We start from the raw sequence: 19,638 nt of genomic DNA, 5'->3' as shown, positions 1-19,638 counted from the left end.
CATCTGACTCCTGACACTAAGGCTGTCACTGAAGTTGATGCAAAAGTTAAGAGATGCCTTGAAACCAAAGGGTCTTCTAAGTGACCATTATTGTTCAATTCCTAATGGTCTGTTTCATTTTCTTCTTTATTCTCTCTCTCTACCAATATTCTGTGATATCTCTTCCTTCTCTTTCTCCTTAAACTCCACTCTCCTGTCTCCACTTCATTTTTATTTCTTCTTCTATCTCCCTGTCACGTCTATATTTATCTTCTCCCCTCTCTCTCTTTATGCCTAGCTTCCATATTTCTCTTACGTTTTCTCTCTTACTTTCTTGCCTTCTCTCGATGTTCTTCTTTCTTTACTTCTGTCTGTCTCTCTCTCTCTCTCTCTCTCTCTCTCTCTCTCTCTCTCTCTCTTTCTCTGTCGTTCTGTGATTGTATGTGTCGCGAATTCTTTAATATTATTTTTCCCCTTCTCTCTCTGTCGCTTCTTTATTTCTTTCATCCTTTCTCCCTCTGTCTGGCTCTCTCCCTTCCTTTTTGCTTTCTCTTACTTTCTACGTTTTCTTTAATATATTTTGATTTGTTTCTCCCGATTAAGGCAAATCTTTTCGATTTTGACCCCGCCCCTCCCTTCTAAAATTCTATCTGGGCGTCCATAATTTGGTGCCTACATTTCGCCCACCAACATTTATGATGGCTTTATATACGCCGTTAGAGACACTTTTGTTCTGTCGAAGGTGAATTTGAAAATCCAATTTGAAAATTTGACTTGCAAATTTAATAAGTAAAACTTTAAAATCAATTCTCACCTGCTGCTTCTGCAGTTCTCCTCTTGCTGGGTGCTTGCTCTTTCTTCAATTCCAATTTCTTGGCATCGCAGAAGACTTGAACTGATGACTTCAAAACTGGAATTCGAACGTTGACGTCTCCAAGCTGAATGGTGCTTCTATCAACTTGTCGAAGCCCTCAAATGTTCACTTCTACCCTGAGGTTAAGAGCGACGTAAGTTCTCGAAAGCTTGGAAATGTTGCCAGATCTCACCTGGTCGATAGACCGAGAGAATCTTCTCATCAGCGTTCGTTCAGGCATCTTCTAAGAAATTTAAAAAATATTACTTTGAACTAGGGTGTCTATATTTGTATATTTTGTTTTCATGTGTGTCTATTTTTTATGTATAAACGTGTGGATAATTCTTATAGCAGTGGCATAATTAGTCATTTAACAAAATATAGCGAATGCAACTTAATATTTATAAGAAGAACAATTCATTGCATTTGGCGCGCCAGAGCTCATAAAATTTGGGTTACTATTTTATTAATTGTGTAAACAATTCTCACCTGCTGCTCTTGCAGTTCTCCTCTTGGTTGTTGGTTGCTCTTTCTTCAGTTCCAATTACTTGGCTACTCGCAAGACATCAACTGGTGAAGTCAGAGCTGGCACTCGAACGTTCCTATGTCTTCAGGTTGACTTGTGTTTCTTTCAACTTGTCGAAGCCCGCAAATGCGTGCACTTCCACCCTGAAGATAAGAGGATCGTAGCTCTCAAGAGCTGGGAAATCTTTTCAGATCTCACCTGGTCGATATCCCGAGAGAAACTTTCCGTCAACGTTCAGGTATATTCTAAGAAATAGAAATACATTCCTTTGTAAAATTCAATTCGTACCACAATTTTATCCATCATGACACTAAAGAAATTGTATAAATATAATATTTTACAGTTGTGCTTCATCTACGGAACGTGTCCACACAGACACACTCTTTGGAGCTATAGTTGATTAGTGATAACCCAGTGGGCCTGTGAACGCTATAATACTAATCTTTGTAGAAATATTAAAGATCTCTTGTACCCTAGTGCAACTGAACTCTCGCATTGTCATGAAAACGCAAATCTGTGTAACTTGAGTTATTAAAACATGATTCAGTCTGCGTATCAGCAACTTCTCTTAACATTCGAATTATTATGTTCAGGATGCAATAGCACAGCAAATTATAATTTATAAGTGCATTATTTGTTCACGTTCACACACACATTTCATATGGCATCCTTTATTATGCATAATTCGAAATAAGTAGTTTTTCACTTCATGTCCATCATCATATTTTTTCATGGACGAATTCATCGCGCATCTTCTCATTATAACCAAAAATGTATACTGGCAACTGATAACTACTAATAGGCAAGTCAACAAGGGATGATTTTGGGGTCCAATAAGGAAAAAAATTAGGGAAAGCTGAAACAAATTTTATTATCTTCGCAAAAGGGTTCTTAACAACATATTAATTTTGAACCCTTGTACCACCCCGGATTTGGCCGCCATCTTTGAAAAATGGCACCCAAAATAATTTTTTTGCAAATATATCCCTTGGAAAGCACTTTACAGCAAAAGAGGTTATGATGAAAAATAATCTAGATAAAATTCTATTCAAAAAAGGTTATGTACATTTTTGTTCTAAGAAGTACCGTTTGGGTGCTAGACGAGCTAGTAATTTCACTTATTTTTCTCCACTCTATTTTGCAAGAGAGAAAGACAAGGAAACTTTTTTTTACAAGGTAACTTGAGGGCTTATTTCTTATTATAATACCTATTCTAAATGTATGAGCAACGGTAGCTCAGTCCTGTCGACTTCCGTGGCGGAGTGGTTTTCACAGCAGGTTGCAATGCCAGGGATCCCGGGTTCGAATCCCAGCTAGGACATGGATACTTGTGTATGTCCGTAATGAGAAAAACCTAGAATATTAGTAAAAAGTGATATGTGTGAAAGTTGAGAAAATGGTGAATAACGGGGAATACTACCGCACAGGAGTATTCCTTGAGGAAAAAAGAGTCGTTAGGGGATTTGACCACCACGTGAGAGACCTGGGTTCGATCCCCAGCGGGGAAGAAGGGAAATTTTTTCCACATGTCCAAGCGGCTCCAGCACCCACACAGCGTCGTATAAAGTGGGTACCTGGAGGAAACTGGGGGTAAAGGCGGCATGGTGCTGATCACATCACCCCCATCTTCGGCCGTGCTCAAGAAAGTGTGGGGCCCTAACTCCACACCCACCAATTCCAAACCTCTGCGTGAGACGGGAAAGAATTGCGTGGTGGGGGAAAAACTACTGTAGCTACTAGCCGTTTACAGGAGCTTGTAGTGCTTCTCGCCGCCCACTCTCTTTATCCCCTTCTCTACTATAATGCGCGCGGCCTTTCTCCAGATATTCCCCGGACAGAGTATAGAACAGTGTTAGGTTTGGAACAGGTAAATGTTTGCAATGTTCACAGATCACTGAACACTTTAGCCCAAATTTCTACAGCTACAAGGCTCCCTGTGGGACCTTGAAGGCGTTCACAGAATATAATGTGAAGGAACTCTGGTGGTGCAGCTTCCTTGTCTGTTGATACCATCTGTGAAACTTCAGAGAGTGGTTCAAAGAGGATCATAAAGAGAAGGCTTTTTGGTTTTCCACATCCCTACCTCATCAGCTACAACATGTATGGGACAGTTTGTACTCTGAATAGGTCTTGTGATTTTTTTAGTAAAATATTATTTTAAATAAAAACTCTGGATCAACTGGATACAATACATCTCTGATTTTCACTTCAGAAGTGACTGATTCAGTGATTATCTCTCTTATTTCATTCAAACTTGACATTTGCCAAATACTCAACATTGAAGACATTCTAACATCATGAGCAGCCGAAGGATTGGTTTTCTTGTTTCCTGTTAATCCTGTAATTATTGACTTTATACCATCAAAACCAGGGAATGATGGGTGAGTGAGAATCACTGACAAAAGAACTGGAAGTCTTTGCTTATCCCTTGATATAAGAGACTTTCGTACATCGACATGCAGCTCATCTATTTTATCTGTGAACTTGGTTATCATTAAGTCAGTCATTTCTCTGCAGTCCCCCACAACTCTTCATGGCGCACATCACGGCTCAGTCGTCATATCTGACCAGATCAGAGACCAAAACTTTTGTGATCGTGTTATTGTGGTTTGAATTTTTCTTTTAAGTCTACTTTATGCACGAATAGGCTAATCGAGACTGGACCCACAGGTCAAAATGGACTCCAAACCACCAAATGTGCCTCCACCGGGTATTGAACCTGGGACTCCTCGATTAGATTGGCATTTTATTGTTAAATAGCCCTTTTGGACAGTCAACATGTTTCTTTGGAGATACCTTGACTTTCCAACCAAACATATTATCTCTTTGCAAACACACTTTGCATGGTGCACAGTACAAGGAAGCACTTTACCTTTTTACACATTAAACTATTTCCTATAAAGTACTGCATGCAATGATAAAAGTAATTGAACCATAAATGACATTCTTAAAGAAAGAACAAATGTAATAAGTCCAGTTTTATAGAAGAGATATACTGCAAAACATCATGTAACAGGTGCTTCCTTGATTCCGCGCTTGCAAAACGGGGCGGGAAAATAACCTAAACTTTCTCGCTCATCTAGCACCCAAACGAAGCATTATAGAAGAAAAATGCACAGAACATGTTTTGTAGAGAATTGTATCTGCAATTTTTTTCATCATAACCTCTTTTGCTGTAAAGTGCTTTCCAAGCGAGATATTTGGAAAAACTGATTTGGGCGCCATTTTTAAAAAATGTCGGCTAAATCCGGCGTGGTACAGGGGTGCAAAATTAATATGTTGTTAGGAACCCTTTTAGAAAAATAATAAAAGTAGGTGAAGTGCCCGGGTTCTGCTCCCGAAAATGGGGCTCGCCTTAATGGATTTCTCTTGTAAGGCATGAGCCCCATTTTCTCGCAGTGTTGCCAACTCCTCACTCGAAAAAAAATTACCAAGGTTTTTTTTTGGTCTAACCTAACCTAAAGCAAGGAGCTGGCAATTTTGCTTGAGGCTTCTTAATGGTTTGCTCTTGTAAGGCATAAGTCTTATTTTCTCGCAGTATTGCCAACACCTTACTCGAAAAAAATCACCAAGGTTTTTTTTTTCGGTCTAACCTAACCTAAAGCAAGGAGCTGGCAACCTTGCTTGAGGCTTGCCTTACAGCGCATAAAGCAAGGTTGCCAACCTACTGCTTTTGCCATAGCTTTTTACAAAAAAAAGAGAGAGGAGAGAGAGAGAGGGAAGAGTTAAACAACCGACAGCCTACCTACAGCTTTTTTTTGTCTAACCTAACCTAAAGCAAGGAGCTGGCAACTTTGCTTGAGGCTTGGCTTACAGTGCATAAAGCAATTTTTGCCAACCTACACACACTGGGCAAGGAGAGCCGGCACTGCCGTAAAAGAGAGAGATGGGCGGATGGCAACACAGTATGTGTGTGCGTGTGTGTGTATAATATGTAGCATTATTAACTAGAGTGTGTTGGCAACCCACTTACAACTAAAAAAATAGAGATGCCAACGTTGCTGTAAGATGAAGAGAGAGAGAGACCTACGGCTGGCAACAGTAATAAGCGAATGCGCCATATCGTAATTTTCCAACTCCGTATATCGTGACTTTTGTAAACCTCTCTCGGGGGAACGATGTGCCACACACACACACACACACACACGCGCGCGCGCGCGCGCACACACACTTATATTATAACACAAACAAACAAACAAAATAATAATAATTGTTGTTTTTTAGGATTCCTGGCCCCCATAACCCCGCCAGGAGTGCGTGGTGCCCAACCAAAAAAGTAAAGGTTTACAAATAGGAATTGGCAACACTGACGAGGCTCGAATTATTATTTGAGGCTCGAAATCATTATTTGATGCTCGTCGGTGTTGCCTACGCACTCTACAAAAATTCTACTATATGATCTTTCACAGGCTAAGCTAACCTACAAATAGGAGTTGGCAGCACTGACTTATAAACCCACTGGGTCCTCTTGGCATGTTTTTTCATGATGTGTTGCTAGGCTATTGAGCATCTTGGCGTATACAATGTATATATTTTGAGAGGGGGGGTTATAGCTTTTTATGCTGTACGAATACTGGAAGCTTGACAGTGACAACCAACAGAGTAGGTAAACCTACATCCAGGAACTGGCAACACTAGTTTCTGACAGTGAATTTGAAATAAAATATTAAACAAATAGTACCAGTGTTATGCCCCCAACTCCAACTGGGCAACTGGGGGAAATAATTGTACAACAATTTGTACCTAATTGTACAATACTTGTACCTAATTGTACAACATACATATACACAGACATAAAAGAAAGAGCCTTCCCGTAACTTACTTCATGTACAATTTATATGATTTTACAACTGTGAAAAGAAAGCATATGTGTTCTGTATGCACATATTTATTCTTATTTTTTGAAGTTGAATGAAAGCACATGTTTTTACGTTCTCGTAATACTAACCTTGCTCCACTGATTTTAAATTGCTTCCATCCGCTTTTTTTTTTTCTGTGTTATTTCCGTATGCACGCAACATTCGCTTTCAATAGTATAATGAAACACAGAAGGAGTGTTAGTATAGCAGGCTTCGAGTTTACAATTTATTAAATTAAACAATAATTTATGTAAGAATATACTTGTACTTACCGAACACAAAATAATAAAAGCACATGTGAATGTTTGCGTGTGTTCATGTTATATGACGACTGAGTAAAAAAATAATGTTGACTCCCCGAAAGATAAAGTTCCTAGTTCGACATCAGATGCATGCAAATTTTATGGTTTGCTCTCCAAAATCTTGATTTTATGTTTGTGCTATTTGTCATACAGCAGAGGAGGAGGAGAAAGAGGGGGAGAGGAGAAGAGGGGAGAGAGAGAAAGGAGGTACTATCAGCGCCATCTATTAGCAAACAATAGAAATAAAAAAATAGGTCAAACTTTTTCAACACCCAAACATTTTAAACGTCCTCGCGTAGTAATACGATCTAGCTGAAGACGTTTAAAAGAGTACTCTTAGTCGACGAAGCTAATTGCTAGGGCCCTTATATTACTAAAATATTCTTTAATTTGCATATTTCTCATACCGCCATATGTTGTTCTAGTTGACTTCTTCCAAAAAAATGCTAATTAGCGAGAGTTAATTAAGCAAGGCAAGTAAAAGAAGCAAAATAGAACAACATATGTGCCGGCGTGAGAATATGTAAAAATTCGATTCAGAGGTGGATCGAATTAAAATTGGGGGATATTTTGCATTTTTTCCCTATAATGTACAAAACATTTACCGTACATAATCTTTTCCATTTACAACAGTATAAAATAAGAGGAATGTGTGACAATATCCATATTAATTAGGAAAGTATGTTGTATGCTAGGTTAGCTAATTGTGTCTTCTACAGCTTCACTGTATAGAGGGAAGATGGAAAAAGAGAGCTCTACGGAAACTGACGCTCTTAACAATATTGTACGCCCGTGAAAATTATATATAAATAAGACTTAAGCGTATTATCTGCTTTCATGTCAGATTTTGCCAACCTGTGAGCTGTAGTGTTTAGGTGACAAGCGACCTGCTCAAATATGATACTGTTGACAATATTGTACGCCCGTGAAAATTATATATAAATAAGACTTAAGCGTATTATCTGCTTTCATGTCAGATTTTGCCAACCTGTGAGCTGTAGTGTTTAGGTGACAAGCGACCTGCTCAAATATGATACTGTTGACAATATTGTACGCCCGTGAAAATTATATATAAATAAGACTTAAGCGTATTATCTGCTTTCATGTCAGATTTTGCCAACCTGTGAGCTGTAGTGTTTAGGTGACAAGCGACCTGCTCAAATATGATACTGTTGACAATATTGTACGCCCGTGAAAATTATATATAAATAAGACTTAAGCGTATTATCTGCTTTCATGTCAGATTTTGCCAACCTGTGAGCTGTAGTGTTTAGGTGACAAGCGACCTGCTCAAATATGATACTGTTGACAATATTGTACGCCCGTGAAAATTATATATAAATAAGACTTAAGCGTATTATCTGCTTTCATGTCAGATTTTGCCAACCTGTGAGCTGTAGTGTTTAGGTGACAAGCGACCTGCTCAAATATGATACTGTTGACAATATTGTACGCCCGTGAAAATTATATATAAATAAGACTTAAGCGTATTATCTGCTTTCATGTCAGATTTTGCCAACCTGTGAGCTGTAGTGTTTAGGTGACAAGCGACCTGCTCAAATATGATACTGTTGACAATATTGTACGCCCGTGAAAATTATATATAAATAAGACTTAAGCGTATTATCTGCTTTCATGTCAGATTTTGCCAACCTGTGAGCTGTAGTGTTTAGGTGACAAGCGACCTGCTCAAATATGATACTGTTGACAATATTGTACGCCCGTGAAAATTATATATAAATAAGACTTAAGCGTATTATCTGCTTTCATGTCAGATTTTGCCAACCTGTGAGCTGTAGTGTTTAGGTGACAAGCGACCTGCTCAAATATGATACTGTTGACAATATTGTACGCCCGTGAAAATTACATATAAATAAGACTTAAGCGTATTATCTGCTTTCATGTCAGATTTTGCCAACCTGTGAGCTGTAGTGTTTAGGTGACAAGCGACCTGCTCAAATATGATACTGTTGACAATATTGTACGCCCGTGAAAATTATATATAAATAAGACTTAAGCGTATTATCTGCTTTCATGTCAGATTTTCCCAACCTGTGAGCTGTAGTGTTTAGGTGACAAGCGACCTGCTCAAATATGATACTGTTGACAATATTGTACGTATATTGTATTGTATAGGAGACTAGAAGCATATAATTTGGCGAAAAAAAAAACAAAACCCAAGTAAGGTCATAGAGAATAGTTAAAATAAAAGTGAACAATTATATTTTGCATTGCACAGCATTGGATATTAAATAACATACCCCCAAAAAATCTCTGCATTATGCGTTCTGTAAAAAATTGCCCTACGTGCCAAACTGCTGTGTCAAGTAAACATTTTCAAAGGCACTGTCGTACTTGTGTGCCGGGAAAACAAATATGTGCAACCAAACTGTGCTCTAAGTGTGGAAAAAATATTTCCATTGCCAACTTCAAGCGACACCAGCTTACTTGCCACTTACACTTACTTGTAGCAAATATAAGCTAAATAGAATTACACATGCATACAATATTTATTGTGTTTTTTCTATCTACAATCATATTTTTCTTATATATTTTTTTAAAATTTTTTATAGGGTTGACTAAAGCGCATATTTGAGGAAGACAACACCACCCATATATAAATAAACCCCCTCAAACTAACACTAATTAGAATTAGCTTACAAAATTTTTCTCATAAGGCATTTTTTCGTAAACACTCTACCACCAACAGATCACATATAAATAAACATACCCCCAAAAAAAATGCGCTCCATGAAAAGTTGCCCTGTGTGCAAAACAAGCATATCAAGCAAACATTTTGCAAGACATTGTCGCACCTGCGTGCCAGGCAAGCATTTGGCTGCCACCGAACTGTGTTCCGGATGCAATAAACGCATCACAATTGCGTATGCCAAGAAGCATAAGCTTACTTGTCTAAGCGAAAGTACATCTGGGGCTCAGCCTTCGACCTCCACCAAGAGGAAGGCAGAAGCAGCCTCCATCAATGCACCGCCCACGAAACGCGTCAAGCCTGCGATGAAAGCGAACCAATCTGCTTTCGAGCGTTTGTTGGAGGATTTTGTCCTCACTTCGGAGGGCTTATGCGACGTTCGTAGCGTTTTAGAGGAGAAGCGAGCAGAGATAATTTCCATTCTTTGTAATGCACTGGCTACGTACTCCTCCACCAAATTCTACGCATCGCTACGTTGCCAGTACAAGAAGCCGTCCGATGAAATTTACAGCTTCTGCCACAACACCAAGGCAAAGACGCTGCATCTGGCGGATGTCGACAACCTCGAGGTCATCTACAACCAGTTTGCCGAGGAGCTGGTGGCGAAACAAGAAGAACATGAAGCTGAGGGCTCGGGGGGTTCGCTGTGTGGGGGGCCTCACGAACTGTGCGTCAAACTTTGCAAGTTTACGCCTCTCTCCGCCTCCAGCTACGTCCCCTTACCACCTTCCATCGCGGCAAAGAAGGCCGTCCTGAACATTCAGAACAGTGACGCCAAGTGCTTCGTATGGTCGGTGCTTGCAGCTTTGCACCCTGTCAGCAGGAAAAACCATCCACATCGAGTTAACCACTACCTACCCTACGAGCTAGAGCTGGAAGATGCTATGGCTGGGATCGACTACCCGGTGGAGGTCCCGGACATTCGCAAGTTCGAGGCCCGTACACACAACCCTCGGTTGGCCATCAACGTTTACGGCCTCACCGACAAAAATGTGGTGTACCCTATCCGGGTGAGCGATGTAGACGACGATGATGCTCGGGAAATTCATCTTCTGCTCATCAAGGACGAGACCCATCACCATTACACCCTCATTCGCTCGCTCTCTCGGCTTGTTTCGAGCCAACGGGGCAGAGACAAAACCCACATAGAAGTTTGTCGCAGGTGCTTGTCCACATTTGATAATCGAGAACAGCAGGATTACCAGCGCATCAGAGGTCCCAACATCGCTGCAGAGAAGCTCGCTCGCCACAAACTTTATTGCGATGCCAACGAGCCTGGGGTGGCAGTCTTGCCCAAACCTGGCACCGTGGAGCGTTTCCACATGCACGGTGCCATGGTGGAGCACCCCGCTATCATCATCGCGGACTTCGAGGCCTTCCTCAAACCCCTGTCCACTTGCGATCCCGATCCCGAAGTTTCCTCCACCACCCCTTACCAACTCCACGAGGCATCCAGTTTCGCCTACGTTGTGGTGCGACGAGACCAGCACATCGCCCCCGAGCCCTACGTGTATCGCGGTATAGGGAAGGTACTGTTGGCCCCCAAGTCTATGCTCCCACTGTCCCCCGACGATCAACGTATACACGACGAGGCCATCGCTTGCCCTGTCTGCGTCGAGGAGTACACCGCCAACAACCGTAAAGTCCAACACCACGATCATTTTAACGGTAGGTATGTTGGTCCTTGGTGCAACGATTGCAACCTAATGGCCCGGGACCCGCGCTTCATCCCTGTGTTTTTTCACAATGGCTCGGGATACGACTTCCACCATCTGGTGCCTCACTTGGGGTACGACGACATGCGAATCAACGTCCTGGCGCAGAACGAGGAGCGTTACATTAGCTTGAGCAAGTGGGTTCGAATCCCGGGATCACGCTCTACCGTCGAGCTTCGCTTCCTCGACTCCCTGAGGTTCCTCCCGGCCAGCCTCGATGCTCTCGCGGGGAAGCTCAGCGACGAGCAAACACTCATCACCTCTGCGAATTTTCCGAACTTGGACGCCGGTCTCTTCAGGCGTAAGGGGGTCTACCCCTACGAATACGTCACAGACCCTACCAAGTTCGCGGAGACGTCGCTACCTCCTCGAGCAAACTTCTATAGCAAGCTGCGAGGCTCGGACATATCTGAGGATGACTATAACCATGCTCAGTCCATGTGGCGCGAGCTGGATTGCCAAAATCTCGGGGACTACCACGATGCGTACCTCAAACTTGATGTGACGCTCCTCGCCGACGTGATCCAGGCGTTTCGTGCAACTGCGAAGACCATCTACAAGCTGGACCCTGCATACTTCTACAGTCTTCCCGGACTGGCCTGGTCGGCCATGCTTCTTCTTACGAAAATCAGGCTTGAGCTTCTTTCGGACGTGGACATGATGCTGTTTGTAGAACGTGCCGTGCGGGGTGGAATGGTCCAGGTGTCGCTGCGATACGCACGCGCCAACAATCACCACATGGCCACCGGTTACGACCCTTCGCAACCGTCCAGCTACATCATGCACACGGACGTCAACAACCTCTACGGACACTCCATGATGCGGCCACTCCCCTTTGGAGGCTTCCAGTGGGTCGATCCCTCCAACTTGGACGTTGAAGGTTTCGACGATTCGGAACGCGGATTTTTTGCCGAGGTGGACCTCGAGTTCTCCGAGAAGGTGCAGGATTTGTTCTGCGATCTTCCGCCAGTCCCGGAATTCAAATGCCCGCCCGGCTCGAACCAAGCAAAGCTCATCATGGATTTTGTGCCCAAAGAGCGTTATGTCCTACACTACCAAAACCTCCGGTGGTTGATGAAGCGAGGGGTTACCGTCCGCACGGTACATCGAGTTTTGATGTTCGAGCATTCTCCATGGTTGAGGCCATACATCGAGCTCAACACCGAACATCGCACAGTCGCCACTTCTGATTTCGATCGCGATTTCTTCAAGTTAATGAACAATGCGGTGTTCGGGAAAACTATGGAGAATGTGCGAAATCGTGTAGATGTGAGGCTAATATCAAACAAAGCACAATGTCGCAGGCTCGTAGCAAACCCGTTATTCAAATCGAGGACCATTTACAATGAGCAGCTGGCTCTGATTCACATGAAGCGAGGTGAGGTGAAGCTCAACAAACCAATCTACGTTGGAACCGCGGTTCTGGATCTGAGCAAGCTACACATGTTCGAGACGTACTACGACATATTACGTGCACACTACGACCACAACATCTCGCTTCTCTACATAGACACGGACAGTTTAATATACCAGGTTCACACAGCCGACGCGTACGAGGATATGGCCACGGTTCCATCTTTGGTTGACCTCTTCGACACCTCGGGCTATCACCAGCCGAACCGATACGGCATCCTGGCTCGCAACAAGATGGTGCCCGGCAAAGTCAAAGACGAGAAGAACGGTGATGTGACTCTCGAGGATGTCGGTCTTCGCTCCAAAACCTATGCTATTCGGGCAGAAGGATCCATCACGAAAAAAGCTAAGGGTGTGGACAGGAAGGTCGTCCAAGAGGACCTCGAGATAGTGGATTACGTCAAAACCCTTCAAACTGGGACGTCAATTGCAGGAGTGGAGCAGCGCATCCAGAGCGTCGACCATGTGTTGACAACCAACCAGGTGAGAAAGGTTGCCCTGGACGCACGCGACGACAAGAGGTGCGTTCTGAAATGTGGGATTCACACGCTCCCATGGGGCCACTATCATCTAGAAATTAGCTTCGAATGTGGTAAATGGCATGTATGTATGTATGTATGAAAAAAAAACAATTTATGTAACAGAAGTTCTAATTTAATATAGCCAAAATATTAGAACAATAGTGTTTATCTTCAAATGCAAAAAAAAAAAACAGGTGGAGGTTTGGGATTTTTAGCGGGACTAACTCCCTGCCGCGCCCTACGGGGTGAATATGGGGCACACGCAGGGCCAAAGGGGAAGTTCCTTTGTGCGTTCAAGTGTGATTTATTTCTAAAATGCATTAAAATTATTTTTTTTTATTATTTTTTTATTCCAGATTATTCTCACAAATGTAAGAAGGTGTTCCTCGCAGTACATCCTAAACATTGCGTTGCAGGTTAATCTAATATTTGAACCTGCGGTCAGTATAATTTTTTGAGAATTATGTGATTTTTTTTCTTTACTTAAAACTGTTCGGTCACTCTTTCATTTTTGACATCATACACAAAAGACTTCTCTGCAATCAGGATGACGCTGCACAGAGTATCGGCAGGCAGCGCGTCGTGGAACTCGCAGACGACCTTGATGTTGGTGCGATCGTTGACCACCACCTGCTTTCTCTTAGATGTGTTGATGACGAACATCGGCCTGCGTGTTTTGAATTCGCTGGGCGTGTAGTACACGTCCACGCTTCCCTCGGTCACGCGTTTGTAAGCCGTGTAAGCTTCGTAAAGTTTGAGGTAATCGTTTTTGGTCATGTCGAGGTTGTAATTCTCGCGCGGGAACACTTCGTTCCTACCGTTCTTCAGATAAACGTTCTTGATCTTGCAGTCGTCGAACTTGCTGGAATCTTTTTCCTGATCGTTATTGCGTCCGGTCTGAAAGAGCACCACGACGAAATCTGGCATGTCGAACTGTATGTTGTTGAACTGCGTCGTCACGTCGAATTCCATGTGACTTCCCGACGCCATCTTCTGCACGCACTGGTAACCGTGAAAGTGAATCGGCACCTGCGGACTTTTCAAGATCTCCGCTTTGTACTTGAGGGCGTAGTTCGTTTCGTATTCCACCACCGGCATTCTCAATTCCATGCTCCGGATGACGCACTTGGCCGCTTCGGGTAAAGTGTTGGGCAGCGGCGTGGTGCCGTCCGGACCCAAAGTAGCGTATCGCATCAGTGCGTCGTTGTCGTTGGCCGCTCTTCGAAACGTGACGCGCAGTCCTCCCTTCCACATGATCTCCTTGTAGTCCGAGAAGAAACCAGGCAGCAGACGCATGGGAAAGAGCACCGTGTGACTTGTCGTCGATATTTTGGTCCCGGCTTCGAATCCCCCGGCCTGATAGTACGCTGCGTCCGTTTTGGATAATTTCAACGTTCCCACTGCCGTCGACGTGATGCCTGGATAATCTATTCTGTCGATGACGGTGTTGTGTTTCCTCACCTCCACCTGCGAGAACAGGTGAGGCACGAAGTTGTCCACGAGTATCAAGTTTGCTGCTGCGGGAAACGCGTCTCCGCTTTCCTTCTTCACCACGTCGAATTGAAGGTAGAGGTCCGCTCTGTGAGGATGAACGAACCCGTCGCCTACGTCCACGTCGTATTCGATCTCCCTGTTCGCTTCGTTGAGATTGGCGAACGTGCGACGGTTGGGAGGGAAAGATTGCAATTCGTAACTTTCGATTTGCTCCATTTCACTATGTGTGTGTATTATACGTTGATCTCCACGATGGCCGTCATAGTGGCACCTGCGAAATCCACCACGTCTCCTTTCTCGTTCGTCACCACCAACTCTATGTCGTCTATGCGGTTGCGACATACTGGAAAATAGATCGGCGAAGAGGGCGTGTAGATGATCGGTTCCATGAACTCGGAACTTGGTTTGAAAGTGGCTATGATTCCCGTCTGCTTGTGACTTCCTAATAATCCATCCGAAGATTTCGTGATCATGCCTTCCGCCACGTTGCAGTGTACGTTCAGAGTCTCTATGGCCAAGAATTTAGGAATGTTGGTTGCTACGTGCTTGATGCCAGCTTCGAGTTTTGGGTGGTTGTTCTCGAAACCTAAAAGTTCTCCCATGGTGCCCAGGTCCACGGTCTCCGTCGCGGATAGGATTTCCACTCTGTGCGTGACCGAATTTTGAGAAAGGTACGTGCCTTTGGGTAATTGAGCTTGCAAAGTGGAAAGATTGTATTGGCCTGGCGTGACGACGATGTGTTCGCTTCCGACGCTAATTTTGTTGTTGTGCTGCGTGACGTTAGGTATGAGGTACATGCTGTAGAATGCACGCAGAGCCACGGATTTAGGATATACGATGTCGTCGTGCAGCGTGAGTTTCAAGATTGAAGATTCGCTCGTGAGATGGAACACGCCCATCCTAGTGATGCTGTTTGAGGTTCCACAATGCTTTCTGGAAATCCTCGATCGTAGGGTTATTTATTTTAGAGAGAAACGCGAGCATGGAGAGGCAGAGATGACCGCAGCTCACGTCTTCGAAATTTTGAATGCGTTCGTCGTTGTAGTATATAGAGGTTTTGTTCGTTTTCAGATAATGAATCAAATTTGTAGGTGGAACACCTCCGAGAGAATCGAAAACGAATGCTTTATCATTATTTTTCTGGTAACATATCCAATGCGTGCCTGGATTTTCTTGACCGTCCAAGTTGACTACTCCGCATTCTCTTCTTTTAACGCTTGAAGGTAACGAGTCGGACATGAAAACTTCTCTGAAGTGTTTGATTTGTAACGGTTCGATCAGAGATTCAATATCTCGGTTGGTGAGTGCTGTTGTTTCTTTTTTTTAAACTTTTTCATCACGCCCTTGCCTCCTTTTTTCTCCATGGCCAGGTTGTGACGTTTCTGTTCTTCCAATTCCGCCTTGTTCTTCTTCGAGTCGATGACGGTTTTCGCGATGGCGGCGCTACCGCCGGCTAAACTTCCAACGGCCCCCAATACTGCCAGGATGGCCGGGATGCTGAATATGAAACCTCCGACCTTTTGCTGTTTCCGCGAACGCTGCAAGCGTCTCAATTGAGGTGTGCTGAGAAGTAATTTCATTCCGTGTCCTTTGCTCAAGCAAGAACGTTTCTTCTCGCGTTGTTTCTTGGTGAGTAACCCATCGAGGGCACCTAGATTTTTAAGATTGGAGTATGGTATCTGGTACACGACACCCTTGGGCTTCATGTTGATGCTCTATGTGTTATTTTTACGGTATGTTATTTATATATATATTCTGAGATTTTTCTCTTGTAGTTTTTACGGTATGTTATTTATATATAAATGTTCCGAGATTTTTTTTCACGGCCTCGCAGTCGTTACACAAATTCTATTACGTGCTTCGTTTTCTTGCCAAGAAGTTCCTTTGTCCCCTTGTACACGATTCGAGTTTTGTTCTCGATTAAAATAAATAGCTTCTCGTCGGATAACATGTTAGCGTATCGATCTGGTAAAAATAGACTGTATTGTGCGTTGAGCAACAGGCGTACCTTGGGACCATACTGGGTAGAAACGATTGAACCGGAAGTTATCGTGTAAGGTTTGTCGACTTCCAATTCCTGAATTTTTACATACTCGACTGACAAATTTAGCATTTGTTTTAATGCTTGGAGATCACTCATTTTTTCAGTCGTCATATCAAAAAAATTTCAGAGAGTTAGAGAGAAATTTAATTGTTTTTCACGATGTGTGTTATTTATATATACCGAAGATTATTTTTTTATGATGTGTGTTATTTATATATCAAGTTTTTTTTGACACGTATATATATTATTATTATTATTAACAGAGAAAAAAGTACGTGCTTCGGAAAACGCGATGATGTGCGTAATGATATCCTCCGTCTCCTGCTTAGACTTGCGCCTACATCCTCACATCGCCGTTTACTGCATGTTTAAATATTTTACATAGTAGCTCTGGCGGCAAATCAGTTATGCAAGCCATGTTGTTTTTTACTCTATGTTATTTATATACCCCACCCCAATTTTTGTTTCGTGTTCATGGCGATGGTGGTACCCAGTGCGGCGACCCGTTCACCCAACGATGCGTCTCTGCTCACGAACCTTTCGAAAGCTGCATGCTCCAATTTTCTGTCTGCTTCGTGACGTGCGTCCAGATCCGTCTGCGTGGTGTTGTAGGCGATGTCGTGATCTTTGCATGCGGCGTCCAACGGATTCACACCCTTGTCTCCTCTCTCCAATCTTTTCTCGAGTTTGGTACCCGGTCCGCAGTACTGGTAGCCAGGTAGATGCATCTCGAAAGGTAACTTGTTGATGATGTCGTTCACGAGCCCCTTTCCTTCGGCCACGTTCCAAAATTTCGGAGGCAGCGTGTTGATGATTTTGATCAGGTAACCTATGCCCTTGTCGTCGTTCACGATGAAGTTGGAAAGTTTCGTGCTGATCATGTCCACGATGCCAACCTTCTCGTTGTAGAAATTACGGTTGCCTGCATTCTCTTCGCCGGCTATCACCAACAATCGGTCCACGAGTTTCCTAACGTCGTCCACCCAAACGAATTCTTTGGGTAGCGTGTTGTAGCGTTTGACGCCGCTGCCTGTTTTGACCTGGTTCCAAATCGGTTTGATGAGATTCCTGTACTTCTCGCCGCTGCTCGATTTCACCCTATTCTGCGAGGCGTCGTTGTTCTGGTACAAGGCATCCGTCATGATCAGAATTTCCTTGTAACTTTGGTAATCTTCGTCGGTGTAATCTTTCGGCTGCTTTTTGGCAACAAGTTCCCACAGTCCCACCGTACCCGGATACCTGGTCCAACTATCCTTCTCGCCTAAATTAACTTTAATGTCGTTGCCTTCAAAGGTCACCTTCGATTTCCCAATCTTCCACACCACACCACCGCCTTCGTTGGTTTCCATGCTGGGATACAATCCGAACACTTCATCCTTGTCGAATTTCCCCGTACTCAGGTAGTCTCGTGCCAAAGGTCCCAACTCGATTTTATCCGAAGACGACGACGTGCTACCTATGGCTCGACGTCGTGCCGGTGCATCCTTCAGTTCGAACGGCGTCGAAGGAATACTCGAAATGGGTGTGGGTACGACGTAACTTTTAGCTGCGAGCGGTACGAGTTCGTTGATCAAATTTTTATTTTGTTCCGTGACACTTTTAATTTCTTTACCTAGACCGCTGATGGCATCGATCACAGGTTGATCCTGACGTTTCTTCTCTTCGTAGAATCCGCGATTCTCGGATTTCCAACCTTTGAAGCGTTTCGCGAGGTAATCGCGAAGCTTGAGATTTTCGTCCTCGATTTTTCGTTTCGTCATGACGTTATTTATATACGTCGTTTCTCACAACGTTGCAACGTTTAGAAAGTCGTTGATTTTGTTTCTGTATTTTCCGTCGTTGGGTTTCCTCGTCATGTCGATCGTCGCGAATCCGAAATCGTCACCGTTCCAGCAAGTAGAGCAGCAGCGTTCCGAAAATTGATTGTAGTTCATGTCTCCGCCTACGTAGTCATCGTACGCGTGCTTGAGGTTGGTGTGATCTTGACGAAACAAACATATGAAATTAGCGTTGTCGCGTACTAACTGTTTTGGAATTTTGGAAAACGTTTGAGCTAGGTAGAAGCAATCCATTCCTTTGTGACGACCTTGCGTGAAAAAGTTGCGAATTTCATTTTGATTTTCCAGGATGGCGTCGTCGAACACAACGACTGAATTTTCACGACAATCGTCGAGTGGTTTTATTTCCGAGGCGAACGTTGCAATGTCCAGACCATCGTACAGTTTCATCAGTTGCTGGTATTTGGTTTGCTCCAAACTTTTCGAGAACACGTACAGGTGCCTGTTCTTCCAATCTAACCAATTCGGTGCGAGGAGAAAATTGTCCACGAGCAGTGTCGTTTTCCCACACCCCGAAGGACCTACGATCAGACAGCGGATGCTGTCGGGAAGCAACTCACCGTTCTTTTTCTTCGTTTGACTTTCCGGATCCGGTAGACGCTTCACCACGTTCCACGTACTCACAAGATCACTTCGTTCGAGTCGATCCAACTCTTTTCCGGATGTCCCAGCCATTTGACAAACAGTTTGTCACCTTTCCTACGCAATATTTTCTCGATGAGGTACGTGTAGGGTTGTTTCGTTTTAGAGAGTTCCTCTTCATAAAATCTTCCTTTCAAAATCTCGCTGCTACTATCTTTTATTATATACGTGTGTCGGTTTCCGGGTAGAACTCGAACCACGGTAAAAAGTTCCGTGCTCCAATTTTTTGTGAATCCCTTCTCGAAGGTGCGTTTGAATTTGCTGATCCTCACCCGGTCTCCAATTTTGTATTTAGCTTTTTTTGTCGCGGGTGTGTACTTTGGACAGTAAACGGTACAAATTAAACGCTGCTCGTCAGATTTCGTAACGTCAGCTGGCTTCATGCCTATCGTTCTGTGTACCGTATCATTATAGGTGTCGACGAGTTCCGGCAGGATGTCGACCCATTTGTAATTTCCCCGAAGCGTGAGTCGTTTCCACATGTGTGTTTTCAAGGTTCGATTGAATCTTTCCACGATGCTGGCTTTGATGTGACTGAAGGTCGAATAATGTCGAATGCCATGTTTTTGAATAAACTTTTGGAATACGGCGTTGTAAAATTCTTTATGTTGTCCGTTTGCAAAAACCGAGGTCGTCTGTCGCCGCTTTCGCGAAAAATTAATTTGAATGCTTCCGTGACGCACGATCCCGTTTTCGCCTTCAAAGGTAGAGCCCATGCGAATTTCGAAAACGTGTCTATGAC

This window comes from Lepisma saccharinum, chromosome 5 (genome assembly GCF_977018435.1).
Source record: "Lepisma saccharinum chromosome 5, izLepSacc3.1, whole genome shotgun sequence".
NCBI lineage: Eukaryota > Metazoa > Arthropoda > Insecta > Zygentoma > Lepismatidae > Lepisma > Lepisma saccharinum.
Note: the sequence above shows the minus strand (reverse complement) of the source record.